General features: G+C 38.9%; 1 long non-coding RNA gene and 2 pseudogenes across 2 annotated transcripts; 2 read left to right on the forward strand and 1 right to left on the reverse strand.

Moving 5' to 3' along the window:
* The first annotated feature begins 699 nt into the window (after positions 1–699).
* Positions 700–2679, forward strand: LOC130695279 (popeye domain-containing protein 3-like; annotated as a pseudogene).
* Positions 2680–3660: 981 nt separating this feature from the next.
* On the reverse strand, positions 3661–7053 carry LOC130695278 (trafficking protein particle complex subunit 10-like; annotated as a pseudogene).
* A 5228-nt stretch (positions 7054–12281) lies between these two features.
* On the forward strand, positions 12282–14179 carry LOC130695151 (uncharacterized). Of its 2 annotated transcripts, none has more exons than XR_009420860.1 (6): positions 12282–12562; positions 12675–12824; positions 12888–12978; positions 13084–13249; positions 13308–13770; positions 13844–14179. It is a non-coding gene; the product is annotated as an uncharacterized LOC130695151 (long non-coding RNA). The 2 variants fall into 2 exon arrangements; XR_009002277.2 differs by having other exon boundaries at positions 12283–12562; positions 13840–14179.
* Positions 14180–16593: the final 2414 nt, after the last annotated feature.

Here is a 16593-nt window from a genome sequence, read left to right on the forward strand (position 1 = left end):
AAAGACGAGAAGAAACATTCAGAAAACAAGTTAAAAGAGGGAACAATTAAACAGGGTCTTACCGTGAACTCACGAGTGAAAGAATGGAAGATAAAATGACACAAGACGAGCTTGGAATTCAGCTTCCACACAGACAGAGTTTGGAACGCAAGAATTGGCACAGAACGTCTGAGAAGACTCAAGACGAGAACGAGTTTTCTACTCAAAGGTTTGGTTACTGAAACATTAATTAAGGCACAATACTACTCAAATAAGCAAGAAAAAATGACTTAGGGCAACTACTCGGCACGGCTGCAACAACTTGTCTGATCTTCCTCAGATGCTGGGTTAACCACGGAACTTTGCATATTGCAAAGTGGCGTGATTGGGAGGAGCTTGTAGGCTTCACGCGGTTAACCAATCAAAAGGACGCGTTCAATATGGTGTGATATTGGTGACGTATCGTCTGCGTGAATCAGCTTGCAGGTGTTCATCTAGGTCAGCTGCACTGCGTATAGTGTTGCAATTGTCGTGCCCAGACTTGTATTTACTACTGAAGCAAAAGCGAGAAAAGTTAAAGTAAGATATATTCGGCTTCGTTACATTAGGCTAAACCTAAAAACCAATGGAATGTCAGTGACAGCAGAAATACTGTCGTGAACATCTGTGAGCAGTTATATACCAAGGCTGGTAGGCCTACACATTCTCCTTTAAACAGATATGTGTTGGACTTCCTGTTACAACTTGGTAAATTACTTTGGTTGTAGTCTTGATGCTGGTAAGTTTAAAATTAGGGAAAAGTTGTTGGCCAAAATAATGACTTTGTATCTCTAAAAAACAAGCCTTAGGACCACCCCAGATGTGACATGAGAAAATACTACAAATAATAAATATAGTAAAACGATTACACGCGGGCACACAATTTTACGACGCCTGCGCCCTTTGGAAAATGAAGAGCGATCAATTTGGAGTCGCTGCATTGTTGAAAACCATTTTCTTTTAGCAATAGACAAGAAGACAGAGGATTGTTGTAGGAAGCAGTATTCTAACTGACAACAAGTGTCTGATTCCTTGTATTTATCACCGCCTGAAGTGGATAACGGAAATGTCACGAGAACTGCAAACATCATCGATAGAGAACCTGTTTTTAGGACCATCATGACGCACTCGTTTAACGACACGTTACAGTTTAACGACATATTCAATATGTCGTGGGGACGTAAGTTTCGAACAGAACGATCTTAGTTTATCTTAAAATAGTTCTGGCAGTTCTATATTGTAGATCTTTTACATTGCCCCATAGGTTTCTTGATACCTTGTGAAAATTGGCGTGAACCACAGCACATTCTTTTCCGGTTGGCTTACGGTTGCTTCTTCATTTCATGCCTGGCATCAGATCACTCTGTAGGCATTGTCACCATGCACGCCGCTCTTCTAGTAAGTAAATTCATATCAATCTAATATAACAAGGTTTCCTTCTTTAAGTAATGTAAATGACGATTTCTATGCCAGTTGGTTTGTTATATTCTACTTGGGCCTGAAATATGCTCTGTACTCCTGATATATTTTCTTGGACCTTTGGTTTCGTGTTCCTTAATTGTTGTCGACTGATGTACGATCTCTAACGTATACGGCCTATGCGTCTCGACCCAGAAGTAGAGGCCCTTTTTGCGCTTCTCTTCCAACCTCTTGGGGTAAGGTGTTCGAGATAGGTGCCATAGTAGTTTAAATTTGTTATTCAAAAGGTTGTATCAATAGATAAGTCGAATGGCATTCAAAAAGTTGGTGAGCCGAGAATACGCTGAGATCTCTACCCTATAACCTGGTAAAAAATCATTACTAGAAGATATTGTTAGCTCTGTTTTAATAAATTTCCTTTCTTAACCATGGGGGATTTTTATGCTCTTCAAAATCTTACACGCATTGATCGACTATCAATGATGCTTTCCGGAAAGGTATCGAAAATCGCTATTTTACATTTTTCTAAATCTTCTTGTACTCGTAATAACAACGTAAAAAACAGGTGCAAGTGGTATCCAACGGAACAATACTGCACACCATAGACGCAAAAGACTTTCTTGATTCTCCGGAATTTGAATCTAGTCGTGCTTCTATCGAAGACAAATTTCGGGTAAGCCAAGATCGTCATCAAGATGATTTGAGCAGGATTTTACACAAGTTAAAATTTCCCCAGGTATCAATTGCTGCCACTGGAACAACGTGTCGTTACATCAGTTGGCAGAGATCAACCCTCGAATACCTTTTCGTCAAAGAAACAACTTTGGAAAATGTTTTTTTTTTGCGTTCTCGTCGCTAGGAAGGTGATTGACAAAGTCTTTGCCATGAACAAAAAAGTTTCACCGTTGTCCATAATTGGTCTATTAGTTGAATTAATCAAAATTAAAGCCTCAAAATTGTATTCCAGTTAACAGTTCAGAGAGGCCATCTGTTAGATATCCGTCTGCCGGGAATCGCCAATTGTAGTTACGATTTGTCTCGAGAAACATCATCAAATGCATCATCAGATTTAAGTAATTTTGAAAACTAAACATTTGGCCAGTACGGCTGACTTAAAATTCCTTTAGATCTGACTTTCGTTCCACAGGCCCCTCACTGAAACTCCAGCAGAATGGGGGTTTGCCCAATTGTGTACTCTCTCCAATGACTCGAGCAAAGAATTCTGAAACAGAATTCCACTGAATGTGGTCGATTTTACGAAAGATCTCCATCTGTTTTTTAAAATCTCATTACCAAGATTGATTATTGACTGTCAAGAAGAGCGGGTTGGAGCGGTTTTCGACGAAAAATTTATCATGGCGAAGGAAAACGAATGCCAAACGTCCACAAACAGATTTTGTAAGCATCAAGCCTAAATGAACAGTTAAGTTGTTAAAATAACTTTTCTTCTTGATCTCATTCTTGTATAACAAAACCTGTACATCAATTATTAATCCAGTTTTTTACTTAAATATTGAATTAAATTACTGTTTACATTCCCGAATTAATTCAAATTTAGAACCAGAATAATTTACTACCGCTTCAGCCTGGTAGTAGCTTGGAACTGAGTAGTACTTCTGTGCCTTGGTGTGGTAGCTATGAGTGGCATAGGTTGTTGGGTAGTATATCGGAACTTCAGTGTAATAGCTTGGTGCAGCATACGTTGTGGTGTAGTATTCGGGAGCCTCCGTAGTGTAGTATTGAGTAGGCCTCAATGTAAGAAGAAGGAGCGGCGTAAGTGGTGGCAGAGTACTTCGGAATTTCTGCATTGTAGCGTGTTGCAGCATAGGTTGTGGTGTATTCTAGAGCCTTTGTAGTGTAGTATTGTGGACCCTCCGTCTTGTAATACATGGGGGCCTCAGTATAGTCAATGGACTTTTTTCGTGTAGGCAGTGTGAAGTTTGTACTGAACGGTAAAAGGAACGTATACGTTCAATGGTAAATCCAATAGAGGCGGAATTTTCGAAAGCCATGGACAATGAACGGACAGCTAAATAATCAAAGACGTACAATTAGCCATCGAATTAGAAACACCAATTAACAATTTGAGGTACCTTGTGTTCGACAAAAGTTGCATCTTTTGATGCGGTGAAACCCAGGTCTGTCCTAATCTTTAAAGGATACGAAACCGTTTCAAAAGTGGCCATCGCAGGCAAAACAAGATCAAGTTCGCGCTGGAAAAGACTATCCGTTTTGGCAGTTGATCATCAGCCCCCTTGAAGAACACAATCGAAGAGTTTTCTCCTGAATGCACAATTTAAAATTATGATATTAAAAAACAGTATGAGGTAATACAGAAATACGTTTTAGAATACCGTGCTGCCTGTGCGAACAGGCCTGCAGGGCAACTCACGTTCTGAATGAACACTAACCGTTGACTGCTAGCCACAAATTGACTAAGAACATCGCTGCCAGCGTGATCAGCCTATTAAAGCATACGTAATTATATGTCCCAATGCCAACTGTTTGGGCTCTACGTCACCTTCATTTGCAGGGTCAATCGGTTGACACCAGGCACAATATTGACATCCTAAACACTCAGTTTGTGCGTGTATTCTTCCTTGATGACTGAAAGGTCGGTTGGTAGAAGCCCATGACTCACCTTACGTCTAGGAATTGATCGAGTTAGACTTCGAGTACGAGAACCGATAAAAAAAAAATACATAAAAAATACTTTACTCTAGGAGCTATTGGGCACTTGGACATACAAGTGCAACTGAACTTAGACTGCCATCTTGCTTAAGATGAAGTTGTTCCTTAATCGGAATAAAATCCGATGACGAAGTGTTTGCCTTTGTGGTTAAAGCAGAAACACCTAGCTTTTCGATCCCCTTTGCGTCAAGTGATTTTTCCGCCACAGATCTTTTCCCAGCAGCTTTTGATTACTTGCTGTCGTCATTTGCATTCTTAACCGCTTTGACTGTTACGGTTGTTTCATTGCATTTTACAGGGCCAGGGAAATGGTTAACCACTTCCACTTCCACTTCGGCACGTACTATTGAGTCGCACAAAACCGAGCAAGGTTCCTTCAGGCTTGTATCGAACTGTATACGTATATCGACCAAATCCATCATGGAAGAGCAATTGATGGACCGGAACTCATCTATGAAAAAAATGAAAATTTATAGCTAATGGAAACAACGCATGCTGAAAAATAACTAATACCTAGAGCTGATTGAAGTAAGTAGTTGAAATACTTCATACGAGTTTCAGCATTCAACGCTGGGTAGGCTGCGATATTAGAAGAAGCTTCAATGAATCTGAGATTTGGCAGAATAATTATACCGTAGCTACTTAACACAGCCTATAGATTAATAATTACCTGACTTTATCGCCGATTTTCTGAAAGACTTCAGCAAGCTCATTTTTGAGGCTGACCAAGTTGCAGGTAAAAACGGGACAGATCTCGGCCAATCAAGCGTGCAGAACGCAACCGACCAAAGTGCTTAAAAGTTCTCATTGCCAGTTCACTCAGTTCCTGTAATTCATTTAGGCTTTTATGGATTATCCCATGTAAAAAATGTTTACCAAATAGTGCCTTGTAAATGCTTGGCTAGAGGAAAGAGCCTCGTTAAACTTATCGACAGGCGTGGGGCAGACAGCCGATTCATCTCCATAATCCGTGATGCCCGACGACGCAACGACAACTCGGCGCTACCCACAGAAGCACCTGGAAGTAGACCACATTTGCGTCCCAGTTCGTAAAGCTTATCTTTCGCCATGTTCCAAAAAAGTGCAAACGACTCCATGGACTGCTTGCTAGTTGCTCCAGCGTGAGATTGGCAAGTCGATAAAACCTGGAGGCAAGTTAGCAGAATTCATGTTGGGATCACACCATCGACCGTGCTGACATTGAGTAATTTCAGTTCGTACATATAGCTCTGCACATATGACAAACACCGCCGAGCAACCTGAAACATTAACCGGATGTTAGATGTGGTAGAATTCAAGCAAAACGAAGATGAAATACCTCGGCTGGTTTAGATGAAATAAGTAACAGAGCAGACTGTCTAGCAAACAGATAATTGCAAAAGTCGATAACCGACATTGTGTGGTTTTGGATCTTTTGACGTAATTCCATATTGAAAGTAGTTTTCGGATTCAGGCGTACGCCGGATCAGTCGTTGGGAGTTGCTTGAAAGGCCAAAAGCCAGCCCGGTGCATCTATAGAGGCCGTTAAGAACAAGCGTTAAGACTTGGCAAAGCCTAATTTAAATCACAAAAACTAACCACCAACAGCAGAGTTTAGAACAAACTGCGTGAACAGAGCGTCCAGTTCATCATACTGCACTAAAGCTCCGTCGTATAACCCCAACATTTCAAATGTAAATGCAAGCTCTTCCTAATTACTGGTAAAAAAAAAAATATTATTTGAGTACAAGACAGTTATTTCCTGAGCTTATCTGTCATACCTGCAACAAGAAATAGTTACAGAAATTCCAGTTCAATTCATTGCAACGTTCCCGTTGAGTACGCACTGTTTCTTCAAACTTGGTTAGCGTACGACTAAACGCTGCCATTAGGGCTTGCCTCAGACGAAAACAAACGTTTGCCAAGATTCCGATGACTTTGTTTCCCCCTTAACTGGATCTATGACCGCTACATACACCTGAATAAAAAATATCGAAATAAACGAATGTAACGCCAAATACTACGTTACCAACTACCTTTCTGTTGTTTTCCCTCCAAAGTCGTTTTTAACTTTGTCTAGCACTGTTGTTCGAGAAAGAATTTGTTTACTTTTCTTAGAATCAGAGTTCTCTACAAGGATTATGAGCCAGTCTGAATATTCCACTTGTTTTATCGGAGTGAACCAAGTTTGAATGCTTTCTCAAACATTGGCTTTGTAAGTATCAACATCCTGTAAGATGAGGCAAAAAGTGAGTAGTCAAAAGAATTTACAGTGCCCTTGTTTCGTACTTACTGGACATCCAACCCAATATGTACGAAGAACCTCAGCTCCTAATAGTTTTTTAAAACCTTTTGACTCTTCTTTGAATCCATCATTGTCAATCTTAAAGGGCTGGAAAGAAGCACTTAAAGTGACTGCTCTTGGTGGGCGCCCATAAGATCTTTTCCATTCTACTGTTTCTTGAGGTAAGCCTTGTACCACTGCAGATTCCAATGTACTAAAGAGTTGGGTATCTCCAGAATCTTTTTAATTTTTAAATTCACATAATTTTGGATATGCAAGAGTTCAAGTAGACGTTGACCTACAAGTAATAACAGGTTGTGTTTTAGAAGACATGATGCACATGACAGGTCAGCAAAACTTCTAGAAGCACAATCTAGGACACCATACGGTGGCTGTTGCAGAGATTCATTTCATCTATTGTGTCAACAAATCAAAATTAATTAATTTATACAACGATCACGAATGATAATTTTTCATCGTATACCTTTCTCTCACCTATCCAACTACCTAACTAAACACCATCGCACTTATTATTATTAAATCGTTTTAAGATAGCTTTCTACGTGGAACAAGAGTGGATGTCTAGAAATGCTTCGAACGAGAAACCTAAATAACTACCACAACCAAACAAACATATGCGTCCTGATCTTGATATATTAAAATATTTGTGAAATAAAGGAAAACGAGGAGGAAGAAAGAAACTGCCCATTCGTCTGCTAGACCTTAATTTCTGCGTTGCCAAGTAATTTATCGTTCATAATGTAGCGAAGTGCCATTCTAAGAAAAAATTGTAAAACATTAGAAAAAGGATCGAAATTCAAGGAAATGAAAAAGATGACATACCATACATTAATTTTAATTTTTTTCTTAACATAAAATTGGAATTGTGAAAATAAGATTAAATAAAATAAAATGATATGTGGTAAACAAGCACAGGACGAATGAGAAAAGTCTGGAGCGCAGAATTCGATTAAAGGGGCGTGGTAACCAATCATATCAAGCCCCTATTCAAGGTTTCCAGGCGTAGCATATTTACTCTGTCATTTTGTTAGCTCTTTTTACTCTAGTTTTGTTTAGAATTAGAAACTAATCGATTGCTGTTGTAGATCTTGATGGGAAGTACAAGGTTCATTATTCCATTTATTGGTTTACCAGCTAATGCAAAAATTAAGTTAAGAGAACCTACTTAGAGAAGCGACATACGTCAACAGCGAAATTTTCGATGAAATTCACAGGTTAAAAGGGTTGAGTATCCCAACCTAGTACAGTGCCGGTCCAGTTATAGAACCGGCCTGTGCGCGGTTCTATAACTGAATGGTTCTATAACCGAGCAGTCGATCTCAGAGCCACCTATCGTCGATTCTTTCACCACACAGATTTTGACAGTATGGGGATGTAAAAGCGAATAGCGCAGGGATAGTGCTGAGCTCTATGCAACTACCCAGAATAGGGGGAAGGGGGTTCTCATATTAGAATTTAATATCTCAACCATTCCTGCATTATTTTTACCAACAATAGGGTTCTACCACAAAGAGGATGCCCCATCAACGATTGGTCATTATATTAGATACAGTGCCAGTCAACTTCTAGAAACCCTTAGCTATGGAACTGGCTCGGTTATCGAACCGATTTTTCTTTGCCGTGTTTCACCGCCCATAATTAATAAATGGGAAAAAAAACGACACGACGAGCAAAATGACACGAAAAATGTTGTTTTGTAATACAGTTATTTAAAAATTCTGAATTCGTTTGGAAGGCTATTATTTTACGTAAAGTCATTAAACCAATTTATACTATTGTCTAAAATTGATAAAACCAATTCCAATAACATTTGTTTGTACGTTTTAAAGTGCGTAATCCGTTCATTCCAACCAAAATATATGGATTTAGTTCAAAATACGGCCAATGGCGGCGCTGAAACACGGCAAGGAAAAATCGGTTGATAACCGAGCTGGTTCTATAGCTAAGCGGTTCTATAAGTGGACCGGCACTGTAGTGGGAAGGTCGAAGGAAAGGTAAGTATAACAAAGAGACTCTGCGATGCCGACCTTGCTCTATAGAGGTCACCATTAGAGATAGTATCAATAATGGTGTGCACCCATCCATACCCTGATGGTAGCTTGTCTACCTGCCGCTTTCGAGCTACAGATCAGGCATACCTCTACTTCAGAGTTACATACCCGCTGATCGGAGAACGAAGACTTCAGGAGTACACAACCGCTAACAGGGGAACCTAGGTTGGATTGGGCGAAGACTTCGGAATTACATAGGTGCCAGTAGGAAAATGAGGAGAGTCTCCGAAGAGTCTCTTTTTGCCTTGCAAGTTTGCTACCCTCGTTGAAAGATTTAATTCGGAAACACAAAATTTAACTGGGACAGTGTGTGTATCATTCGGTTAGAGACAGAAGCAATCACAAAGCAGCCAGAAACCAAATGAATGACAATATCGGCACGAAGAAGGAAAAACAAGGAGGTTATTGTTAAAACATGCATGTCGAGCTTTTATTCAAATTCATTTCCAAGGAATAAGGGGAATGAGGGTTTCATATAAAAATAGCTGCAATCACAAGCCTGCCAATCACAAAGAAAAATCATTAACTAAATTTAAAGAAAAGCATTTCACAACCCCAAATAGTAATGACAGCATCGAGAAAGTCGGATAAATAATCTTTGGGTGTCATAACCTGGTAACATAACGGAACTATACAGTCGGCTACGTTGAAAGAAGAGGCAGTTTTTTATTTTTTATTTATTCGCTATTTTTTTAAAATCAAGAGTGGCGACACAACATAAAAAAACCAATAAAAAAATAAAAGGAAAAAATAGAAATCAGGTAAACTCAATGGCAAAAAAAGAAATGCTGAAAAAAAAAACACGAAAAAAATAACAGCTCCAACGTGCAGGTTGGAAAACGAAGGCTGTCAAATGCAAACGAGCCACGCCCTTTTGCTTATGTTATCGATTCCAATGTTTTGATAGATTCAAATAAATGTTCGTGTGTAGATCATGCTTTTGGTAAAGGCCAGCAGACCTTGGACATCGATTTTCAAGCTATAGGAATTACATTAAACGAAATAGAATAAAAGCTTTTACCGGCTTCTCTTTCTCCGTAATCGTCCATGGATTCATTATCTTCGCTCTTGGGTGGCATTTTGGCACCGCTGCTCAAAGACGCTTTGCTGGGCGCCCGACTGCTATCGACTCTACACGTGAAAGCAAAACAAATATTCATATTGTTACGGAATCGTTGATTTTTCAACGATTCAAACGTCTAGCTTTCGTATCTGTGTAGGCAGAGAGACGTTTATCGAGTAGAAGAGTGGAACAGCTAGTTCATTGGCTGTACGGGGAAAAGATAGGTGTATCGAAGAAGCTCCTAGACTAAATGGTTAAGACGGTATTTCTATTCTTAGTTATTGTGTTGTATTACTTTACCGTACAGACCGTCCGGGTATTTATGTGGTTGATACGGACGGTCTGGTGAATCATGTTGTGTTGTGTTATTGTACAGATCGTCCGGGTATTTATGTCGTTGGTACGGACGATCTGGGTATTGTTTCTTGGTTGTACCTGTTCGTGGTACTGGAAGCCAAGGTTGATAAAGTAGGACGTTGGTAAAGACGTCCGATTAAAAAAGACGCTGCGACACGCCGATAATTAGCAAAATGTGGCATTCCCTAGAATTCGTTTAACCCTAGAAATGGGGCGTATATCCTTCACGAGGGTATAAAAGCCCACACATTTTTTACCCTAAGTTAGTTCTTGTCAGTTCCGTAGTTCTTAAGTCCTACTCAAGTTCTCAAGCGAGTTCTCTTCACGTTCCTGTATTTCAGTTAAGTAAAGTGTAGTTATTCTTCCTTTCTGTTATGCATTGTATTTTCCTCTTTTAGTTCAATACAATTCATTAACGAAGTAAAGTCCAGTGTGACAATTGGTGGAGATGCAGCTCGTTACCCGTTGTTAACGAATTAGTGCTGCTTTAAAGATAGTCGATGCAGAAGAAGAATAGCTCACGTTTACCTAGTTGCCCCCGGGATCCAAGTAGACGATTGCACCCGCTTCGTGACTTGCCCACCGCGCTGTCTGGTAACGAGACTACAGCAACTAACGAGGCACAAGATTCAGAAATTTCTACGTCAAGAGAAGATTTAGCGACGTCATCTACAGAGACGACTCGCCAGAGAGGTTTTGAAAATCTCGCAAGACAGTTAGAATCAAGTTCTGACTCTGAAGAAGATTTAATAGAACCCACGCACCCGGTTGTTCCCACGATAGGACAACACATTTTTGGATCTCCAAGACAATTGCAAGAAACAGTCATGGCGGCTGTAAGAAAATTCATAAGTCCACCTATTTTTCGAGGTAGCCCAACGGAAGACGCTCGTCAATGGTTAGAGCGCTACGAGACTATCTCTACCCACAATGGTTGAGGTGACGCGGACAAACATAATAATTTTTGCATGTACTTGGATGATGCTGCAAGAAATTGGTTCTTGTGTGCAAGAGTGCCAAACGACTGACAAGATGTGGCAGCACAGCCGGCTGCCGGAGAAAACCAAGCAAGACCTGCAGTTCCCGGTCTACGTTCGGTATTTTTGAAAGAATTTCAGCCTAATTCTTATGGTCTTTTCCAAGAAACTAGACTAAGAAGTAGAACTCAAGGAGTGGATGAACCGACCACCAGATACTACTACGAAATTCTTAATCTTTGCAGACTGGTAGACCCGAACATGTCGGAAATCCACCGACTAGAGCACCTTTTTAGAGGTCTTCGACCAGCACTTTTCAGAAAAATCTATCCTCAGAAGCCACAAACGTGTGAAGAATTCTTAGAACTGGCAAAAGTCTATACGGAGACATCGATGATGTCAGAAGCCAGAGGATGGAAGGACCCCGTGGCAGAACCACAAAAGTCGTTTGAACAAGTTCCAAACCTTTCGGTGGTCTATCCGGATCAACAAGTAGATCTTTTGTCTCTTGTGAAGTAATTCAAGAAACTTGTGAAAAATTGTTTAAAGAAGGCAGTCAAGAGCAAGCGAAACCAAAAGGGCCGTTCAGAACCAAAGGACGCACAACAAGCGGTAAGCCACAGTGCTTTTACTGTAAAAAAGCAGGGCACATTGCCCGAAACTGTTTCAGAAACCCTGAATCTGAGCAGTACAGAGGCCCAGCAAAGGACGCTGGGGCAGGCACAACTTCAAAAGAGAATCCATCTGTAAACTCAGTGGTTCAAGAGTTGGTGATGCCAGAAGAAAACAAAAATGGGTCAGAAGATTGGCGGAGAAAAAGGCCCAGAAAAAGGCCCAGACGAAAAAGGCCCATACAAAAAAGGCCCACTTTATTCCAAATTTTAAAGTTGGCCTTTTTCTCCATTAAACTGGGCCTTTTTCTCCGCTTAATTTCCATGTTCCTAAATCTTTATTGAGTTTCCAAAAAGTATTTCCCACTTCCTATTCCGTGGAAGTTGGAATATATAAAGGTTGCTGAAACCGTGACGTCCTGAAGGTAGATTTGTCTTGAAAATGTCGTTCTCTACAGAAATAACAATAGGCTAGGATCGTCGACATTTTCAAGCCAAATCTAGCTTCAGGACGCCTCCACCTGAGGGCAGTATAAGCAGATGGAAACCATGAGCAATAACAAAGTAACTAAATTGTGTTGAATTTGTATAAGATATAAGAATATTATTATATTTGTATAATATAAGAATTAAAATTTTCTTAAAATTTCAATAGACAATCATAAGAATTTATTTTACTACATTTGTTTTTTGTACTACCTTTCAAGCCAAATCTAGCTTGAGGACGCCTCCACCTTAGGGCAGTCTAAGCAGAGAAAGTATACAAAAAATCGTATGAAGCGTAGTTCAAAAAACAAACGTAGTAAAATAAACCCTTAAGATTGCCTATTGAAATTTTAAAAAAAATTAAGTCTTATATTACAAATTCAATAAAATTTAGTTACTTTGTTATTGTTCATGGCCTCCATCTATCTGTGTAGTACGAAAATTCCATTGATAGCTTTGCTGTTATTGTCTGCTAGCATCGAAGCTAATACCGAAAAAATTCAGTGAAACAAGGGAAAAGGCCGTTATTGCAACAAAATGTTTGGTGCAATAGATTCTACGAAAAACTCCTTTTATCATAAAGGACGGCTAGCTGCTTTAAAGAGGTAAGTTGAGTAAGCTCTTCTTCAGAGACTTACGTGCAGCTTGCAATCAAATTGTTGATGTGGAATATATTATGCATTCTCATTCACATTCAATGTTTATTTTGTTTCCTAGGAGAACACAAAAAAAAATTGGCGTCAAGGATGTTTTGTTATACGGGATTATTGATTATTACTAGGATCCAAGCATAAACCAAAGCCAAACTTAGGACTTGGTTAACCACTCAACAATTTTACTGTGAAAGGATGCAAAATTATGAAAGCGGTATAACATTTTAGTAACCAATATGTCTTAGAATATCTTTACTTTGTTTTTGCATGATGCCAGGGGATCACCCAAACCATGCACCTTTCAGATTGGAGGTCTTAAATGGATGAATGTAATTGAAACGAGTTTTCATATTGAGCCTGAAAAAAAGGTATGTGAAGGGTCAAAACCTAATTTAAAAAATTTTCATACATTGTGGTTTTCTTGTGCATCATATAACAAAAACTGAGAGCATAAATTTGTTATTGGATTCTAGGGAAGAATGGATGACTGCTGTTGATTATGCTGCTGAACAGCTTCATACAGATCCTGATTGCAATGATTTGGATATGCCAGCCGTTTCTGAAAAAACACCAGGAACCATGCTTCCAATCCTTAAGAAATGGAAAAACAGCTAACAGCTAAGCTCTCGCTTTTCACAGGTATGTGTTAATCTTTACATTTAAGTAAGACCTGCCAGTTTATTCCATTGATTTTCAGGAAAAAAGCTGGATTTATCTGATAAGAAAACAAAAATCAAACTAAACGGAAGTTAAATGAAATGAAGAAAAAATTATAAAGCAAAAAGAAGAAGAGTAGGTCCTGAATTGCCAAACTTGCATGAGCAACCAAGGTAGCATCTGTGTCACCAACCTCTGTTCTTTCAGAGTTTGTCTAAACAGAAATTTCTGAACCAAGACTATCAAGTACATTGCCAACACCAATTTTCAACAGTGAAGGCTGCCCAGTTTTCAGCAAATTTGATTTTGGAGAACTATTTAATCCCTCACCCATTCTGAAAAAGACCACTTTAGATCCATAATTGGCAACGATTAAAATGAAAAAAAAAAATACTTAAACAAAAAGTGAAAATCTTGGTAGGCCAAGCTGAAGGTGAGAATCCAGAAGCATGGAAGAAAAACAGGCTTGCAATGGTGCTCTACACATAGCTGAAGGTTTTCAGGTAAACTATCAATTTGACAAACATATTTGTTAGGTGTTCAAAACTTCTAACGTTTCTGTATTGCAATAGGTAGAAGACTGTGTGGAATTCCTTGGCAAATAAATAAAGAAACGAGGTAAAATCAAATCAGAAAATAAAATAAATTGGGCTGATCGCAACGAAGAAAAGGAAAAGAGAAAGGAATGACAACAGAAAAAGAGAAAGGAATGACAACAGAAAAAGAGAAAAGCCAACATTAAGAAAAAGAAACTGAAAAAAAAGAACATACAGTGATTAAACCAAATCAAAAAAAGGAAAATTTATCGTATGAAATAATGATACCGACTCATAGATGAGCTAAACTCGTGTTCTTTCATGTGCAAGCCATGGCGCGACAGTCTTTTAGAAAAATACACTGGCATGCCTTTCATGATTTTGGAAAATTTGAAGAAAAAAATCTTAGATTCATTTTTAATTGTTTAGTGTCTTCACTATAGCAGACTCATAAAAACAGTCTTTCATGGTAGAAAATAATTAAAATTGATTTGTACTTGTTAATAGCTTTGTCAACTTTAGGTGCAAGGCTTCCTTATTGTTCATTGTAGTATGTGATGTGAATTAGGTAAACAATAGCAGCTGGAATATGTGCATAAGGGGAAAACAAGACACGAAGAACGTAAAAAATTATTTATCATTGCTTGAAAACGCGAGTTCTCACCAGAGACGTAGTATATGGTTCTCTCGGACTAAAGGTGAGGTTACTCTTTAACAAAAGACTGCTCTTTACCAAAAGCCATTACTATTTAAGTTTGACTCATAGACGTTCTTATGCAAATTAAATATTCCAGTTATGCTAGAACTATTTATAGTTTTGCTGAAAAGCGCTCCAAGACAACAGTTAGCAGTAAAAGGCCTGGCATATTTATAGCAGTAGGTTATGATTTTAATACATTTATTGGGCTCTTTGTAATCGTGAAAAAATTGAAAATGTGATAAGGAAATAAATGGTATGAAAATCAATATTGAATTACAATATTCTTTCTTTTTGTCCTTATCGCAAACGATAGTTTAAGCTTGTAGTGTTCTTCCTCAAAAAATTATTTATCAAATGTTAATAATAATGAACTAGTCTTCGTATTAACATATCTTTGTTCCCAGCAACCACAAAAGCCCCGCGGAACTCATTCAGTTTCCGTATTCATAACAAATCAGTGGTCTTAACCTATGGAATAAGTATCGACAAAGAGAAGTTATAATGAAGATGGATTTAGAGTTGGGGGGAATGATCAAAGAGGGTGGACAGAACAAGGCTAAGTGCGGAAAACTTATAATTCTTATATTATATTTAAAGAAGCTAAAGTAGTTCAATAAATAAAAATTGTGAAAAATGAACTTTATTTAACGGGATATTAGCAATAGATAGATACTAACATAATCCGAAATCCGATAGCTACATAATAAATAATCAAAGATTAACTAGCGTATATACGCTAACATTGTTTCATATGGGCAAACCTTATAGAAGGTCACGGTTTCAGCAACCTTTATATATTCCAACTTCCACGGAATAGGAAGTGGGAAATACTTTTTGGAAACTCAATAAAGATTTATGAAAATGGAAATTAAGCGGAGAAAAAGGCCCAGTTTAATGGAGAAAAAGGCCCACTTTAAAATTTGGAATAAAGTGGGCCTTTTTTGTATGGGCCTTTTTCGTCTGGGCCTTTTTCGCGGGCCTTTTTCGTCTGGGCCTTTTTCTCCGACCTCCGGTCAGAAGACTACATTTTAAATCTAAACCCTGCAAGATTGATTAAAGAAAAAGTGAAGTGCGGTAAGGAAACAGCTACGGCGTTGATTGATACAGGAGCTGCAGTTACAGTGATTTCTCCTGAATTATTGAAAAAAGCGGGGTTCGTGGAAAAACCCCGGAGTGGGCCGAAAATTCGCCTTGTAAATGGTCATACTCTGTCCCCACAGAGTACAGCTGACATTGTAGCAACCCACAAGGGTAAAACTATCAAAGGAAACGCGATAGTCATGCCAATGTCGGGTTTTGAACTACTATTAGGAAATGATTCCCTACAACAATTTCAAGCTATTCACATTGATTACGAGTCACAGGAATTGTCGTTTACGACAGGAAAGTTGCCACTTGCAGATGCAGAAATCTCGCTTATTCAAACAGAAGAAGCCAAAGAAAGTAAACTGGTTACAAAAGATCGTCAAGAGATACCAGCATACTCAATCAAGCAAGTTTCAACAACAGTTTCCAGCAAGATGGAAGGTTCCTGCATTGTGACACCCTCAGAGTCATTGCTAGCGACAAGTAGCCTATCAACTGGTCATGCACTAGTACAAAAAGATTTAGAAAAAATCCCTGTTGCTAACTTGTCACCGAAAACGATTTGGCTAGAAAAAGGAGTGACCTTAGGGACGTTAGAAGAACATCCTGAGGCAAAAGAGGTAGAAAACAAGCCAAGCAGTCCTAGCAATGGACACCTCACTCAAGGAACAAGATTTGAATCAAGATGAAAAGCAATTGTTAGAACACCTAGAAGAAAGAATTGGAACGGGTCTAACAAAGGAAGAGAAAGCAGAAACGCAAAAAATTCTCGAAGAATTTATCCATTGCTTTGCTCTAAATGAAGATGATTTGGGATACTGTGCAGTAGTCAAACATGACATCAATACTGGGACAGCTTCCCCAATTCATCAACTCCCTTGCAAAAGTGCTTGGAAGGAAAGAGCTGTAAGGCAAAATCAAGTAGAAGGAATGTTACGTCGAGGAGTAATTGAACCGTCTGACAGTCCTTGGTCTTCCCCAGTGGTTCTGGTGAAGAAGAAAGA

Source organism: Daphnia carinata, chromosome 4 (genome assembly GCF_022539665.2).
Source record: "Daphnia carinata strain CSIRO-1 chromosome 4, CSIRO_AGI_Dcar_HiC_V3, whole genome shotgun sequence".
Classification (NCBI taxonomy): Eukaryota; Metazoa; Arthropoda; class Branchiopoda; order Diplostraca; family Daphniidae; genus Daphnia; species Daphnia carinata.